The 18,931-nt window shown below is 40.3% G+C and overlaps 1 protein-coding gene across 1 annotated transcript in view; it reads right to left on the bottom strand.

Annotated features, from left to right (window-relative positions):
* The window catches only part of SMAP2 (small ArfGAP2), a 41,182-nt gene that overhangs the window by 13,624 nt on the left and 8,627 nt on the right, over nt 1-18,931 (bottom strand). The window lies entirely within an intron of this gene.

Here is an 18,931-nt window from a genome sequence, read left to right as displayed (position 1 = left end):
TGTCTGGTAATGAGTGTTGAAATGTAGATGTTATAATAATACCTATATGAAGAAAAATCCTAGGAGAACAGTGCAAAGCTATGTCACATTCTGTTTAGTATCTCACATGAACAGCCCTGCCTCAAGCACCTTTTCAATGGTGGTGGGGCCTAGACTCACTTTTCCCACTAGGAAAAAAGATACAGACATGCCACACCAGCCCAAGGTTCAATACGAAATTTAAAACCTTGTTTACCCTCCCCTCCCTACAAAGCCTATAAAATATGCATCCAGATTAACTTAACAGGATCCTTTCTCCTTAGGCTGGCCACTTAGGCTGAACTACAGAATCACCTAGATTCAAGACTGTCAAATAAAGGTACTTACTGAAATAAAAAAGAAACCTCAGATATGTATTTTAATTTAAAACTGTTACATAATCTTCCATCCCCTGCCAACTTTGCTCATCCTAATAATCACTCTGGAAAATTATCAAACTCCTCTTCATAATTTTTATACAGGAAAAAGCAACTTACTTTTATATAACACCTGCCAAAGACTTACTGAAAAATCACTAATATATCCTTCTCTATCGTTCCACTAGGCAGAAACGTACCACATAAAACAGCATGATATCAAAGTTAGCAATTGCAATAAAGAGGTGAAAAGACAAAAAAAGACTTTTCTACAGAGATAAACAGACCCCATGGTTTGAACAACTAAGAGTACAGGCCTTCAATTCTGCCGAACACAATTATTTGGTTGGTTTGCAGTTTTTGATAGCAGTCTTAATAAAGGAATGCTAGAATCATATGCCAGATTATTCTTAGAAATTTGAATCCATGATTATTATAAATAAAAACGTAATATTTTTACAAAGATATCACTCAGATGCTACAAATCCTCCTTATAACCACCAGGTGGTGCTCTCTCCCTGAAATTTTATCCCAGTACCCTCTTACTGCTATTATCTTGATACATTCAGATTTATCTTCTAAAAAGACCTTCAGTCCCTTCAAATCCCTAGACAGATTTGCACAGTAGGTCTGCCATATAGCTAATATACACACAAATGATTCACACACTTCTTTCTGTGGCAGGAAGTTACATAACACAAAACCCAAACCCTAAACAGACATGAATGAAGTTCCATAGGGGGCTATATGTCTATCTTAGGTTACAGTTTTCATAAAGGAACTCAGATATGATCTAAATTATATAGGGTTAAAAATGGGACCAAAAGTTAGTATCCCATTTTCCCTTTGCTCTAGATTCTGGAACTCATGATAAAATAGTTTAAATATATTTACTTGTGAATAAAATCAGAAGCCAAAAACACTAACTAAAAGTTAGCTGTGAAGCATAAAGAATATAGTCAATAATTTTGTAATAACTATGTATTACTATGTATGATGTATACATATATGACTATATACAGTGTTGGATGGGTACTAGACATATCAGGATGATCACTTCATAAGTTATGTAAATGTCTAACCACTATGCTGTACGCCTGAAACTAGTATAATACTGAATGTCAACTGTAATTGAAAAGAATTTTTTTTTAATTTTTAAGAGTTAAATTAAAAAGTTAGCTGTAGAATGTTACCCTGTTTGCTTCCTGGCCATAAGTCAGACAGTGATTCCCAGATGGTGTCATCTAAGACACCATCACAACTGTGGAGTTTCTACAGATACCATTCCAGAGTATTTAAAGACTCTGCCTCTGAGGAATATAAGACTAAGACCTGATACTCTGGAGTTACTAACAAGGCCTCAGTACAGAAATAGAGGCAGTAACATTTTCATGAAAAGTCAGGAGAGCCTCCTCTGCTCACATCCCTCCTACAACCTTTTCCCAGTGAAATAGTGGCAGCTCTATCCCAGACACTCAGCCTCCTTTAGTTTTAAGCCACTAGTCAATAGATTTACTAGTCAATAGCTGCATGCTCCATAAAAGATTCTGAAATTGGAAAAGAAAAAATAAGAAACAACAATTACTTATATAGCTGAAAAGGTGGAACATGGTATTAAAACCGTTATTAAACCTATAATCTTTGCAGCCAGATAAAACAGGTTTGTATGTCAGCTTCATCAACAATTCGCTGTATGACCTTCAGAGAGGCACTTAACTTCCTAAGTCTCAGTTTCCTCATTTATAAAGTGTGTACAATAATTTCTACCTCACAGTGCTTAGAATATAGAGGGATAATGGTAAAAGAGAGCTACATATAAGAACATGGTATAGAAAGAGATTTCCAGAACCCATTTCCAATTCATCTTCTTCACTGACAAGGGCTGGTTAACGCATTCATGCGTATATACCCACACTCTACGCAACACTGGAGAATGCTGCTTTTTAGACAGGAATGAGTTCCAGTCCAAAATGTCAGAACCAAAGGTGACTGACTGGATAGTAGATAGAAGAATTTACCCTGGATCCGATTTCAAAGTCTTTTAGAAAACATGACATTTTAAGCATCTTCCTTTATCTTCCTCAAAATATTCCTGGAAAGTGCACTAATCTAAACCCCCAGGTTTCCCTTCCCCGCTGCATACCTCCACCCCGCCCTTGGCACCGAGGCAGGCCCCAAGCTGTCAGGCTGACAGGCATGGATTCCACGGCCCCTGGTATTGCTGCTGCAAGGCCAGGCTGCGGACATCGGGTGTGCTTGCAAAGGTAAGCCAATTGTTCAATACGCACCCATCATGACAACCAGGAGAAAACACAAAAGATACCATTTTGAAGTTGTAAATGGAAAGAGACTCTGAGAGGCAATATTCTGAACGATTTTGAAAGCAAAGAGGATAGACAAGCGATACAAATTGGTGGCGATGAGCACAACCCAAGAAAAAAGTCATGGCTAAATGACATATTCAAAAGGAGCCAAGATGCAGCTCAGGAAGCATGAAGCAATGTGAAAATTAACATACAATCACTCTGTAATGTGGAGTAAGTAAAAATAAAGAAAGCATATGGATGTGGTTGGTGAGTCAAGAGATCAACTGTAGTACGTACCAGCCAATACCAGGGAAGTTCGGGCCGACACTGACAGATACACTGGGCTTTCACTTGGATGTCTCCCTAGGGCTTACGACTCCATTAGTAAAATGGAAAGCATGTAAGTAATATCCAATTTACATTCAATTCTGGACAGCTCTACTGTCCAGTAACTACTGGTGCCCTGCTGCAAATTTCCCTTGCTGCTAAAACTTCCCCCACGACCAGAGCTGCTAGGCTTAGAAGGATTCTGGGCTTAAGAAGTCAGCAGAGCCCAGCCAGGTGTGGTTCAGCGGTTAAGCGTCGACCTAGGTTCCAGCGATCAGGGTTCGATTCCAGGTCAGGGTACATGCCCGGGGTTGCGGGCTGCAGCCGATCAATGATTCTCATCATTGATGTTTCTATCTCTCTCTCTCCCTCTCCCTTCCTCTCTCTGAAATCAATAAAGATATATTAAAAAAAAAAAAAAAAAGAAGAAGTCAGCAGAGACGAAAACTGGAGTTACAGACAGAGCTTGAAGCTACTATTATAATAATTATATCTCAATGGCCTCTAACCTATGGAGTTCCAAACAAATAAATGCTGAGGTGAAAACGATAAATTTTTAAATCAGTGTCCATATGTAGACTTGTTGGCATCATGGAGCTGTTGAAAAGCTCTTCAACAGAAGATGGGTCAAGGATGGGAGAGAAAATCTCCTCCATCTTACATGCAAACCATGTTGAATCTACCTGGGAAACTTTCCCAGAATCTCTCCATCTCTACCTAGACCTTCTCAATTCTCACCTATAAGCATTCATTCTTTTAACATTATTTACTGCGTATCTACTATGCACCAAGCACCCAACTTCCTTGTTATTATGGATACAAAGGCAGAGACAATAAAGATGAGATTCCTCATTCAAAGGGTTCACGGACTAGCAACTAATTGGTCTCCAGACTCCCACCAGAATCTTTCTAAAACACAAATCTGTACAGATCAGGCCTTCAAATATAAAGTGAAAATGCAAATGGACGGAAATTTTCTAGGCATATCACAAACTGAGCTCTTCACCTCTTGCCACAAAATGTGTTCTTCCTCCATCTTACTCCATTATACCTCCAACCACTCAATGCATCAGTCAGAAACTTATACATCTTTGACACGTCTCTCCTTCAACCCTCATATCTATACCATCACCAAGACCAAAATATCTCTCAAATTAGCATCTCTTCTCTCCAAGTGCAACACTATTTCTCTAATCCAACGTCACCAGATCTCCTGGATTAGTGCAATGACCTCCTAACGTCTCTCCACTTTTACATTTGGGTCTCCTCCAACTCTGAACCCAGGCCATTCTCCACAAAACAGCTTGAGCTCTCAAAGAAGCAAATGTAACCTTGTCACTCTGTTGCTTAAAACTCTTCTATAGAAGGCTTCCTTCTACACTGTTGGATTAACCCTTTACGGTCGTTTGTCTACTCTAAGCCACCAAAGCTTTTTTACCGTTCCGGTCGTATGTCTGCTCTCAGCCACCACAGCAAGGAACCGTACGAATCTTAACTCTATTCATTCATGTATCAGTTCATAATTTCTCTGAAAGCTCTTAATTCCGACCAGTCCTACACCCATGTCCAAATTTAATACGAGTGCAAAGGGTTAAAGAATAAAATCCTCAACATGGTCTCTAAGGTCTTATATGATCTGGCACATGCCTACTTCCCCAGCATCTCAACTCTGATGACACCAGCTTTCTTTCATTTCCTCAAAGCACCAACATGTTCTTTACTTAGGGCTTCTGGACTTTTTACATGCTGTTCCCACTGCTAAAAAAGTTCTTTCCCCACCCACTACCCACCACTTCTAGCCTGGTCTACTCCTACATGTCACAAAGGTCTCAGATGAAAAGTTTCTTTCCTTGGCCCCTCAGTGTAGATCAGATTATAATCTCTCTTCCACCTTTTCTTCTGGTTTTTACATTTTATTACAGAAAATTTCAAACACACAAAAGCCAGGTACAATTAACCGCCAGCTTCAGCAATTACCAATCTCTGGCCAATCTTGTTTCAGCTACACTCCCACCCACTTTCCCTCACCCCCTAACCTTGCAATATTTTGAGGCAAATCCCAAATATCATACCATTTCATCTGTATATACTTCAGTATGTGTCTCTAAAAGATAAGGACTTTTAAAAGATTAGAAACTTTCATTTACCCTTCACTACTTCTAAGTAATACCACATTTTAGCATATATTTATTTGACTGTTTAACATGTCTTTTCCACTAAACTATAAGGACCACAAGAGCAGACAGCAGATCTGTGACATTCACCGTCATATTCTCAGGGCATGGCACGGTTCCTCTCACATAGCAGTGAGGCAAAATTTGTGTAAAAATTAATTAAAAGTAAGTAAATCCTTTGACTCTCCCTCACCACCACCACCACCACAACAGGTCAAGTACGCAAAGAAATATATTAAGAATGTTCTAACAAAAATTAGAAAAAACACATTACATAAAGGAATTATGATATCACCGATACAATAGAGAAAAAATTTTGTAGCTCTCTAATACAGAGATATCTCCATGTTATATTAATTTTAAAATCCAGTTTTAAACCAGTATGCACAGACCAATACCATTTTTGCTTAAGAATGTGAATAAATGTATATGTATGCACAGAAAAAATATCTAAAAGGGTATATGTAAAATACCGAAAGCTATTATTTCTGGGTAGGTAGTAGGGTTATGAAATATCTATTTTCTTCTCTGTATGTTTATATACTCTCTGAATTGTTTGCCATGAGCTTGTATTACTTTTGTAACGAGGGGGAAAAAACGGTACAGGTAACTTAAAAACAAAACACCACCACTGTCCATGGCTCCTTACAGGCTGCAGGATAAGCTGAAATCCCTTAACATTATATAGAAAGTCATCTAAGCCTGTGCTTTACACATGCTGAGCAAGTCATCACTCTGAATGTGCTCTGCACTCACACCTCTGCCTACACCATCCTTCCTACCTGGAATGGCTTTCTCCCCCATTCCCTGCTTGACAAACTTCAAAATGTAGCCCACTGTCACCTCTTCTGTGAGGCCCTCCAATGGAATAAATCTTGACCTTCTCCATGGCTAACAGTCCACTGTATGCTTTGCTCTTCTAATACTTAATATCTTATCATACTTAGTTGCTTACAGGTCACTCTTGCTAAACAGACTGTGAGCTCTAGAAGGCAGGACCATGCCCCTTCATCATTTATCCCAAACACTTAGCACAATGCTTGCACATAGCACATACAAAATAAATGTTTGTTCAATGAATTCATCCTTAAGAAAGGTAAAAGGATACAACTGTTTCCTGTTTTGGAAAATGAAGGGAGAAAAGTTTTCAAAGGCCTTAGAAGTGAAGCTATCACACAAAAAAGGGATTAGTTAGCTCTGGTGAGTTTCCAAAGGCAGAACTAGCATCAATGAGTAGAAGTCGACTCAGCACACTCTAGGGAAGAATTTTCTAACAACTAAGGTTGTGTGAAAACAAATGCAGCGTATCCAGAACTAGAAGCCCAGTAAATGCAGATGTTCAAGCAGAGGCTGAATGACCCACTCTTGGGAATGGTAGAGAAATGATCTCTGCACAGTGGGTTGGGGAACCGGGAGCCTGAGGGTCCCTTCTACTACTGCAGTTCTACCAGCTGATTTGTAGGTAACTTTTAGGTCCCTTCTTGTTTGACACTCAATGAATGGTCCTCAAAATGCAATATAATCAACTTATGAAGATGTTAGGTCTTGATGAACCTAAAAAACTCAATCAAATTCAGTTCATGGAGTCTGTGACTAGTTTAAAAGTGATAACGAAAAACCCCTGAAAACTGGCTTAAATGTGATAGACACAGAAGGAAGGACCTATTGGGGTGGCAAACACATAATACTATATACAGATGATGTATTATAGAATCATACACCTGAAACCTATATAATTTTATTAACCAATATTAATTTTATTAACCCCAATAAACTCAACTAAAAAGAAAGAAAGAAAAAAACAAAAGAAGGGAGGCCAGGACTTCAGTGACCCCAAAGCCTCCATTAGGTTTATACTATACTTAGGCTTCTGATGAACAAGTCACAGCTTGGACATGAGCAATGGTCACCAAAGTAGCCGCTATTGAAGGATGGGGGTGGAGGGATCCCAATAACTTTTCATTTGAGGTTGAGGAAGGAGCTCTTAATGATACATTTTTCAGATTTACAAAATACAAACATGCTACAGGTCACATTTTTAAATAAAATAAAGAACACTTTATTTTTATGTGGCTTCTTACACATTCTAATTTGTCATGTTGTTTCTACCAAACTCTAGCTGTGTAACATCAATTTGAAATAAAGTTAAAGAGGAAGTGGGTGACTTTTTTTAAATAAAGTTGTAAGACAGAGGGGAACACAGTAAGTACCCCCACATTAAACAGCTAAGTCATTTGTGTTTTGGTGCTTTTAAGGACAGGTTAACTTGTGGCTGGCATAATTATAGAAAAATAAATCAGGCATTTCTTTCTTCATAAAAGGATGTAGGTAAAGCTATATGAGATATGTTGATTATCAAATTTTGAGCTGGTTGAAATGTAGATCACTCTGAGAATATCTTTAGTTCTGAAAGTAAAGCTTTTATGTTAGTCAAGACAAGTCTTAAAGCTAAATAAGGGGAAACACTGATGGCTGATAAAAGAAAAGGAGATCTTACCAAAAAAAATAAAGGATCAGCTTTATGTGCTGAGAACAATTTACAAAACATAGAACCTGGGCTATCTTTTCTCCTTCTATTTGTACTCATGATTCACTTTTTTCAAGCCACTCCACATCTGCGTACCATAGTTGACTCACAATGAGGAGATAATAGTGCTCTCCACCTGGATTACATGGCCATTGTACTACTTCAGTCTGGACCTTTTCTCTTTCACGTCAACAGCTAAGACTTCTTCATCATGTGGACACAGGGCCTGGTGCCCTGCACAGGGTGCCTGGGCCCCAAGCTGCTCTTCAAGGACACATTCTACATGTTGATATCTCTCACTCCGTAGAATTGACTAGGTCATCGAGAAAGGAAGGAAGGAAGGAAGGACCTAAATCAACAAACTCTGATTTAAAAACAGAGCTTAATTCTCTTTGACTTGGCCTGTCATTAACACAAAAATTAGGAGTCAAAGTGAAGAAGCAGTTGTTTGTTTTAAGAACAATTCTAATGCCAGTTACCTCAGTTCCACTCATTACGTGCCTCCACCCTGATTCACCCCAAGGAACACACAGAAGCACCAGGGCCATCTTGGAGCATTTAAGTGGGGCAGAGTGGTATGTTCACCAGCCTATTTTCATCTATACAAAAGAGAACTCACCTAGTCCCCTATTCCAAAGTAACAATAAACAGTAACCTTGAACTTCTGTAAGTACAAGTGTTTTGAGGAACCAGAAGACCAAAATAAAGACTTACTCAATCAATCTTTGTCCTCAGAATGCTCTGCAACACAAGTCCCTTCCCATCCGGTCCATCTCGCAAGAGTGTTGTTTCCTTTTGTCAAAAAGAGATACTGTCCTCAAATACTGACTGAAGTATGTCAAGAACATTTAATGAAACTTTGCAGAGAATTAATCAAAGAAGGGATTTACTGCTTAGAAATAAAAAAGAAAACTTCCCAAAGTGTATGAAAACCCCAGAAGTGCAACTCCTGTGGAAAGAAGGCCAAAGACCTAGAGAGAGAATTGGAAACACTTCTTTCTATCAAAGATGGATCATGTCCCATGAGAAAAAAGCTCAACAAAGTTTGCTGGCATCTTTCTCCACTGAGAGAAAACTCAATGAGCTAAGAAAAAAAAAAGGTCACAGCAGACAAAAACTGGCTAAACGGAGTTTAAATTCCAAGCTTTTCCCCAGTGGCCCCTTTGCCCCTGCTATTCAACAAGCAGGGACCTGAGAGTCAGGGTGTCTCTCTGCCAGAGAAGGAGGAAGTTAAACTGTGAGGGCTGAGGACCAGGGTCACCCTCAGGTTTGATGAAGCTTCCACAGCAGCAGTTCCCTGAACATCCACAACCACAGCCTATGTTTTCTCTTTAAAAGCAAGGTTACCCGGCCGGGTGCGGCTCAGTGGTTGAGCATCAACCTAGGATTCAGGCGATCAGGGTTCGATTCCCAGAAGGGGCACATGCCTGGGTTGCGGGCTCGATCCTCAGTCAGGGGTGTGGAGGAGGCAGCCAATCAATGACTCTCTCATCACTGATGTTTCTGTCTCTCTCTCTTTCCTCTCTCTGAAATCAATAAAGATATATTTTTAAGAAATAAAAAAATAAAAGTAATGTTGCTTTATCTGGTTTTAGTTAATGGCTATTTAACTGATGCTATATTTCCTCTTATTATAATTCCTAAGACAGTGTTTAATATAATGCTTAGGAACATATTATTTCTACTCCACTGGACTCTAGAAATGGACAAGATAACTACTGTATTTTGACTGAAACAAAAGATCCACTATTACTTAAACCATTCATTGAAGTTTGACATGAAATAATATAGGAAATGCAGCAAGCTGCTTTTACAAAGCTATAAAAGTAACTTAACATTTATCTCAATAAGTTTGGTTTTAAAAACAATACAAAAAAGCCCCCTACACAACTAAACAGTAACACCCTCAGCTAAACTTAGTTATATTTTTATTAGTTTAGCCCTAAATTCATAGGTTAATTGGCATCTTGCAATTATTTGTGGGGGTTTTTTGTTAAATAAATGCTCCCACAAGAAACAAGTGTAAAAGTGTGGTACATACTGCTGGATCTCCAAGTGGGAGCCCCATTCTCTCTGGAGAATCTTGCATTTCACCTGCAGGATAATGTTTCTTATGCCAATATCCTCAGAAAGAGACCTGGGTGCCTATCTACTGAGAAATGAGTAAAAGAGCCCTAGGTGAGTAGCAGCACAACAAGGCTAGTTCGGCTTTTACTTCTTAGGTCAAGTTCTCTAGAGAGTAAATTCCTGGGTGGTGGATCCTTAGATAGCACCTTACACACGGAGGAGGGTCTGGTGCTGAGAAAAAAAGAAATCAAGCAATGTAAATCAGAATCTACACTGGTCCTGAAAGCTTAGGCACAGAGATCTCAGGAATGTGAAGTGGAACAGTAACTGGGAACAAGCCAAAGAAGGGTAAGCAATTAAACCTTAAACGAATGACTATTTTTTAGTTCATGTATTTTGTGGTAAATTCTCTTTTTTTGCTCCCCCTTTGTCCTTAAAGTTCTAAACAGTCTTACCAGGGCTAAAGGGGAAGAGCCAAAGGAAGTGAGTGGTGACTGTGAGTAAATCAGAGCTTTAGAGCAGAGGCAGCAATGTGATGAAAGCTTGGATGATCCAGAGAAGCAACCCAAAGTGGGGGAGAGAAGGACACAAGGGGGTCACCTGGGAAACTTCTCATCTCTACTTGTGGAGTCTCCTTCCTGAATTTATATTTTGGAGGTTCTCTCTTTTTACCAATAAGGAAAACTAGACTACTTACACTTCACGGATCAACTTAAGATATCTCACAAATAGCTTTACAAGGGCTATTACTTCCATTTGCAAAACATCATTTTGTGAAAATCTTGCTCCAACCATTTTCTCCACCCTATTCTGACTCCCACAGCACTCTGCTGTTCTCCTGTGCATCTATGGTTGTTCTGTTGTTGGGTTTTGTTTTTATTTTTGTGAGCTTCTTTCGGTAACAACTGCCTAATTTAGTATGCTAAAAAAAAAAACACAAAAAAACCTACTGTGAGTATTTTTCTTATGTGAACTTGAGATTCAAATTGCTTATAATTCAGAAAATCATCCAAAGGTAATTGAAATACCTTACACAGAAAGTTGGGGGAAAAAGTATTCTTAATATTCCTTGTCTGGGGTTAGCCCATGGTATTTTGGCTCTAGTCAACTTCCTCTGTACAAAGACCCTGCTTAAAGCATTTATGAATAAGCTAGAAGAGTAGCAGCAAAGGCATGGCTTCTCTGAAAAGGGGAGGGAGGAAATAAAAAATAGCTGCTTTCATTGGCAGGAAGGACATTATTTGATTAGGAGCTAAACAGCGAGACTATCCCAGAACAAACAATTGTTTGGCTTGAAGTCTCCATGTGGTCAATTACCTCAGCAAAGGCTCAGCTGGAATAGAACCTGGAGCTTGCCAGGACTGAGGGACAGGGACTGACACAGCTCAAGTGTCAGTTTCATCATGGCTTTGGGGTCCCAGAGATCCCAGCAAGGATGTTCACAGAACACGCTCTACCCCAATCAGCAAACAGCACAAATCTGCACCCAACCCAGCCAAAAATGCACAATTAAAAGAGATGAAGAGCCCGGCCGGGCGTGGCTCAGCAGTTGAGCTTAGACCTAGGATCCAGGCGATCAGGGTTTGATTCCCGGTCAGGGCACATGCCCGGGTTACGGGCTCGATCAATGACTCTCTCATCATTGATGTTTCTATTTCTCTCTCTCCCTCTCCTTTCCTCTCTCTGAAATCAATAAAGATATATTTAAAAAAAAAAAAAAAAGAGATGAAGAAAAGACAGCATTGGGGCAAATGCAAAGTTATTCAACCTAAAACTGGCATTTTATAGCAAACATAACAAGTATAAAAATTAGATCGAAGAGAGTTAATACATTTCAATCAATATCTCAAAGACTAAAAGCAGGCCCAGGGAGGAGGTGTGCAGGGAGAGACTGCTGAGCTAACACCCAGGCAATCATTTCAAAGTCCGCAAGGTGGACCTAATATTTCAAAACAAATTTCCCATTGCTCATGACCTCACTTCAAGTAACAAGCACTAAATCTAACTTGGTTCGCTCGAAGTCACTTTCTTCACTCCCTGGGGACATTTAGTTCTTAACATTTTTAACTTCAAGTTAAGGCCTTAACTTCCTCTTTGCAGTAACCAGTGTCTACTCCTATTCTGAAAAATAAAAATGAAAAAATACTGAAGATGCAAAGTGAGCCTGCCCCCTAGGGGTGTGCATATTTTTAGAGGAAGAGACTAGAAAAGGGTAATAGGGCCACTGACCAATGAGAGTGCTCTTCATGCCCCAACCCCAGGACAGGGCATGAGCAAAAGAGGAGCAATGTGAAAATGGATATGAAAATAGCCCACATTCCAACAGTGCCATTCTCTTCCCTCAAGAGCCATGGTTTTCAACTGAAGCAATTTTCCCACTGGGTAATGTCAGTGTCTGGAGACAGTTTTAGTTATCACAACTGGCAGGAGGTGCAAGTGCTCCTGGCATCTAGTCGGCAGAGGCCAGGAATGCTGGTAAATATCCTGCAATGCACAGAACCGTCCCACAAGAAAGAATTATGAAAATGTCCAGAGGACCCAGCAATTCCACTTCTGGGAATATATCCAAAAGAAATCCAAAACATTAACTCAAAAGAATATATGCCCCCCTATGCTCATTGCAACATTATTTACAATAGCCAAGATTTGGAAGCAGCCCAAGTGTCCATCAGTAGATGAGTGGATAAAAAAGTTGTGGTATATTTACACAATGGACTACCACTCAGCCGTAAAAAAAACAAAAAAAGGAAGGAAATCTTACCTTTTACAACAACATGGATGGACTGGACAGTATTATGCTAAGTGAAATAAGCTAGTCAGAGAAAGAAAATACCACATGATCTCACTTACATGTGAAATCTAATGAACAAAATAAACTAACAGACAAAATAGAAACAGGCTCACAGATACATAGAACAGACTGACAGCTGTCAGAGGGGAGGGAGGTTTGGGGGCTGGGTGAAAAAGGTGAAGGGAATAAGCAAAGGAAAAAACCCTCATAGACACAGACAACAATATGGTGACTGCCAGAGGAAAAGGGGGTGGGGGAGGGAGAAGAGGGTAAAGGGGGTAAATGGTGATGAGAGACTACAGTTGGAGTGGTGAACACACAATACAGTACACAGACGATGTATTATAGAATTGTACACCTGAAACCTATAGAATTTTATTAACCAATTCACCCCAATAAATTCAAAAAATTTTTTCTTTAAGTCTTTTTTAAAAATGGACTTCTCTTTGGCCAGTGCAATTAATGTTATATTCTATGCAGCATAATAAAGATCTTCATACCATAAATAAATAAATGTCAAGAGTGCTGAGGTTGAGAAGCTCAGCTCTAGAGGAACAGCTTACAAGCCATTTAGTTTGGAGCATGTGAGTTATAGGAATATAGCAATTCTGTGGAAAAGCCTCTTCTCTGGTTCTGTAGCAGATTAGAGTACAGAATTCCAAAACTGGAAAGAACCTTAAGGATTATCTAGTCCAAGCACAGTTGAAGATACTAAGGCCCAGAGAGGTGAAGTCATTTACCAAAGTTCACAGAAGAAATCATCAGCTGGACTGAGTTAGAATTATCTTTATACACCCCAAATGTGTGCTACACATAGTAGGTGCTGAATAATGATCACTGAATTGAAACCCTGTTCTTTAGGTGTTCCTTTCTGTGACCACACAATTCACTCTCTGCAGCTAGGCAGCCCAGCACCTGAGGCTGTGCGTGAAGGTTCTCACGCCACCTCCCATCCACATTCCTCCTCTTCGAAGGAGGCCCAGAGTAGAGGAGAATGTCATACACTAGGGCTCAAAAACGAGCAGCCAGGACGAAAACGTTTTTCAGCTGTTTGAAGGGAAGCTCATGCCTTTCACCCAGGCACAGGCTTCACATAAAACCTCCAGAGTCAGCTGATGAACCCTTGTGCAAGACCACGAACATGTGAACTTCTCTCCACAGTGGCTTGGGGCAGCTTTCCCAACACATCGGAGGAGCCCTAACCAATGGCAAACAGACAGAAAATCAGTGCCAGGTTCATTGAATCAGAACTATATCCAAACAAGCTAGAGAACTTCCATTTCTAAACCAACAGCAGAACAGAAATGAATTCTGGGATCAAAGTACAGATGGTTAGTCCGGTGGCATGTTGAATGTTATTCATCCAAACAGCCCTGGCTAAAGGGAGGAGAGCATGAGGTGGAGACAGGCCCTTTCAAAAAGAAAACATTCTCTACAGTGTTTCAAAACCTAGCTGTTTCAAAACTGGGTACAATGAGGTCCAGGTCAGAAAGTGTAGTGCAAGGGGGTGGGGCACAGATGTCAGCCATGTAAACTGAAAGAGCTTGTAAAGGGAACATTTTGTAGATAAACCCAGAGCTGGTCTCTAGGAAAAAAATCACAGCTTCAGAAAAGCCAAAGTGAGGTTTTTCAAATGAAACAAACCTGTCCCAGTGGGAACAAGGACAGCTTCTAAAGCTGTTGCAAGGTTATTATTAATGTCTATGGCACCTGAGAACAGTGTCTAAATATTTACTCCCATCCCACAAAAAGGCCAAGGGACCGCTATTTCAGCCTCCTGTTTCACCCCATGCTACATTTTCCCCAAGACAACGTGTCACATTGAAACCTCCTACTGAGAGGGCAGAGTACTCGCTTCGTGACTGGCTCCGGCTTTCAACGTGGCACAGAAGCCAGCAGCACACAAAAGAAACCACACAAAGAAGAGATTTCCACAAAGCAACCATGAGATTCACCTGCTCGGTTTCCTAGAATGTCACAGATCTTCAAATATCTGCGTTAATAGTATGAAGGTGACTTTCAAAAGACAAAACAAAAAAAAGAATATGATCTGAACACAAATTAATAGAATAACAGTGTTTACGATGGAGACTTTAGACACTTTGGGAGAGACATTGTGCATTTGGTATACAGATATAAATGGGACACAGTCCCTGTCTTCATGGAATTTACAATCTAAGGAAAGACCTTAAAAAATGCAGTCACTGCCTGGCTGGTGTGGCTCAGCCGTTGAGCATCAATCTAGGATCCAGGAGATGGCCCTTTGATCCCCGGTCAGGGCACATGTGGGCTCGATCCCTAGTCGGGGGGGCATGCAGGAGGCAGCCAATCAGTGGCTCTCTCATCATTGATGTTTCTTTCTCTCCTTCTCCCTTCCTCTCTCTGAAATCAATAATATGTATTTTTTTTAAAACAGTCATTATTATCACATTTTTCCCAACGTAGGGCCTCTAATCCACCTTCCCAGGGAATTGAATTTAAGTGTAGGAGGCCTGTATGAACAACCTAAGATGCTAATCAATAGCACTACAATATTTCCACATACCAAGTGTGTAATGTGGAAGATTGTGCATGAGATATAGGACTATATCTTGGCCCGTCTTTCTGTGATCATGACCCTTAGGCTATTCCTTACGGTCAAGCCAGGTCAAACCACCTCTAGCCAGCTCTCTATCCTTGCCTCAGCAGATGTCCACTGCAGTGAAGCAGTTCAGATGACAGCCCCCACGGCAAGGCCAGCTCTACATGGGCTCAACCCAGAGGGCTCCCTGACTACTTTTTACAATTAGAGTACACACATGACTGCTCAACTCTGAGCACCCATCAGTTTAACAGAAACATAAAAATTCACATTGTACCACTATTTAATACTGAAAAATCAGAAACCCAAATGTCTAACAACTGGGCAAGAGTTAAGTACTGACATATTCAAACAATACAAACACAGACTATAATAAAAGTATTTAGATGTTATGTTTTGTTTTTAAATCCTCACCAGAGGATACTTTTTCCACTGATTTTTTAGAGTGAAGGGGAGGGAGGAGGGGGGAGAGAAAGAGAGAGAAAGAGAAACATCGATGTGACAGAGACACATCAACTGGTTGCCTCCCGCATGCACCCTGACCAGGGATCAAGCCTGCAACCAATGTACGTGCCCTTGACCAGGAATCAAACCTGGTACCCTTCAGTCCATGGGCCAACGCTCTAACCACTGAGAAAAACTGGCCAGGGCAAGATATTCTTAATGTTATGAAAAATGCTTATGATAAATGTTATGCAAAACAATGATGAAAACTTTATTACAGTATAAGCTCAGGTAAAAAATGGATGAAATGGAGTATGGGCAATATCCTGTACATCATTATATTTCATTCAGTGATTGTTATCACAAATATGAATAACTTTCATGATCAGAAAAATAAAGTTTGTGCTTTCCAAAGAAATCGCATTTAATGATGTTTGGCTAAGAAGCACCCCACCCCACAAAATCCCACAAGACAAAAAAAAATTGGTCTGGGAGTCTGTTCTTATGGTAACAATTCTTTTTCTTTCCCCCCCTGCAAATACATAAGAAGTCTAATGAAACTGAGCCCTATTTTTACTCTGCTCACAATATGGACCTTGATTTGTGTCATTTCTGTCACGCTGCTTCTACTCACAGAATAGGCTCAGAACCAAGTCAGAATGCTCAGAGGAGCTGGTTTGGAGTCTTCCTGATTCCAGTGTTGCATTTAATAAAGTGTCCAGGGAAAGAAAGACCTTTTCTCAAAATTCCCCTTGGTCCGAAACAGTTCCTCTAACCCAACTCACGCCTGCCTTCAAGAGACGAAGTCCCCACTTCCAAACAGCTATTCTTTCAGTAAAAATGCTCTCAGCATAGCAGAAGAGCCTGCACTGTTTCATTCTTGCTCTCTCAAATCAGCGGTCACACTTAAATTGGTTTCCATTAGCTCTGCTGTTTATAGCTATTTTGAACAAAAGCATCATGGTAAGAGCAGGGAGTTTCCTTCCTATTTCTCACCGGAGGGCTTGTGTTAGTTATAACCCTAGTGGTAAAATATCAAAAGAAAAAGACACCAGCACTCCTCCCCCATGAGCTTTATACGGCAGCAAAAGATGTTCCCAGCTCACATAGAAAATTCTGTGAGAAATTATTTTTTGAAAGCATAGAACAAGAACAACCATCTAAACAATATTAAGACAATTTTTAACTCAGGGCTAGAAACACTAGAGAACTTATTTCTAAACCCACATACTGGGGACTTCCAGAAAGACAAGAAAAGAGGAAGAAGTTGCAATTTACTTTGTGTGCACTTCAGGATGCAGTGTTGTAGGATTACTAGGTAAACCCGCATCTAAAGATGTAAGTTCTGTGGTAGAAGCTTGGGGATTTATGGTCTTTCCATCACCAGCAACTGCTGCAAAGGACTGTCTGGCTATTTGAAAGAAGGAAAAGGAAAGGCTCTATTCTCTCAAATGCTAGGACAGCTTATCAGCTACAGACAGCAGGTTTCGCTTCCTCCTCTATCTGCTTACTATTTTCAATACACTGTAAAATGAGAATGCTGTACATTTGTTTTTTTGGTTGAGGAGAAATGACATGAAGCCTGAGGAATCCAGTCCTCACTGCTTCGGATTAAGAAATTTCTTTCTCAAAGTTTTGACTTGAAGTAAAAACAAAAAAGGTTAACATAGCAATTCTTCAAGTGGGCTTCTGAAATCCAGTACTTTCTCAATAAGCCATATCCTGTATGCATTTAAAAGCAAACCATAATACCCATAGGAAATATACAAAGGCGGGAGGGCTACAGTCAACAAAAATGGTCAAAAAACTACTTAACATGCCCAGCCGGTGTGGCTCAGTGGTTGAACATCAACCTATGGTCCAGGGGATCTCGGATCAATTCCTGGTCAGGGCACATGCCCGGGCTGCAGGCTCGGCCCTAAGCGGGGGTGTGCAGGAAGCAGCCAATCAATGACTCTCTCATCATTGATGTTTCTATCTCTCTCTCTCCCTCTTTCTTCCTCTCTCCGAAATCAATAAAGAGATATTAATTTTTTTTAAATGGGGAAAACAAACAAACTACTTAACATTACTTGAAAATGAAAAAAGCAGCAAAACCACCCAGTGATATGTTACAAAGGTGGGATTCCAGGGCAAGTTTCAGCCACACATGAGGGAAGATGGGGGTAAGGGGAAAGCTGGACAAACTGAAGACAGTCACCAGGGCAACCTTACGCTGATGGATGGCCACAGCTGAAGGCAGGTTTGGCTCATCTCTGGGACTTTCCACTGGGGAAGGACCTGCAGTGCAGCCATCAATGGACCAGCATCCACAAAGCCTGTGGGGAAATACAGAGTCCAGAAGAGTGGGGTAGGGATGGAGAAAGTTTGGGAAATGGAAGAGTCAAATACAGTCACAAAATATTGTAGTTATTAAACACGAGGCTTCAAAAACGCATAGACGTATCTCTTAAGTTGAAATGGACTGGCTGAAAAGAACTGGTATTCTGGAAAGCAGTCTAATATGCTTTTTAAAATACCAAATTACTATTTTTTTAAACTTTGTTTCCTTTCTTTTTAATGTTTTTATTGACTTCAGAGAGAGAGAGGGAGAGGGAGAGAGAGAAACCTCAGTGATGAGAGAGAGTCATCCACTGGCTGCCTCCTGCACACCCCTCACTGGGGATTGAGCCACAGCCCGGGCATGTGCCCTGACCGGGAATCAAACTGTGATCTCCTGGTTCACGGGTGGACTCTCAACCACTGAGCAGCACCAGCTGAGCCCAAATTACATTTTAATTACATCTGGAATTACAGTAATACCTGCCAAGAGGAAATTAATTTTTGGAGAAAAGAGAAAAACAATGAAACCTATACATTTTTACAGTTAGTAACTTTACTCAAACAATGAGGGTCCCTTATTCACGGCCTCTGTGGAAAATAACAGCCTAAAAGCAAACATACTCACACTCCAATGAAAACCTTTGCTGGCCTACTTCCACCAATTCCATTAACATAGCAGGGGCCCAAAGGTAGGTGACCTGATTGACAAAAAAAGCACTTCTAGAAAGTGCTGAATTTGTATCATGTAACTCCTTAAACACTTTATAATCAAGAAGAAAACTAGTAGCAATAATTTGGGAAGTTTTGCCTTTTAATGGAGCAGCAGAAACTTTCCTTACAAAATAAAATACTTTTCAGGTCCAGTATGAAAGAAAGTAGATCTAGTGATCTCACCTCCCTCCCCCAGTGCTAACCCATCTGAAGACGTGGGAGGAAAAACCAGACAAACCAATAAGACCAGTTAAAATATGTGGCACAAGGAAAATCAGCTCCACCA

This window comes from Miniopterus schreibersii (assembly GCF_964146895.1).
Source record: "Miniopterus schreibersii genome assembly, chromosome: 8".
In the NCBI taxonomy this organism is placed as follows: domain Eukaryota; kingdom Metazoa; phylum Chordata; class Mammalia; order Chiroptera; family Miniopteridae; genus Miniopterus; species Miniopterus schreibersii.
Note: the sequence above shows the minus strand (reverse complement) of the source record. Positions and strands in the feature narration are given on the sequence as shown.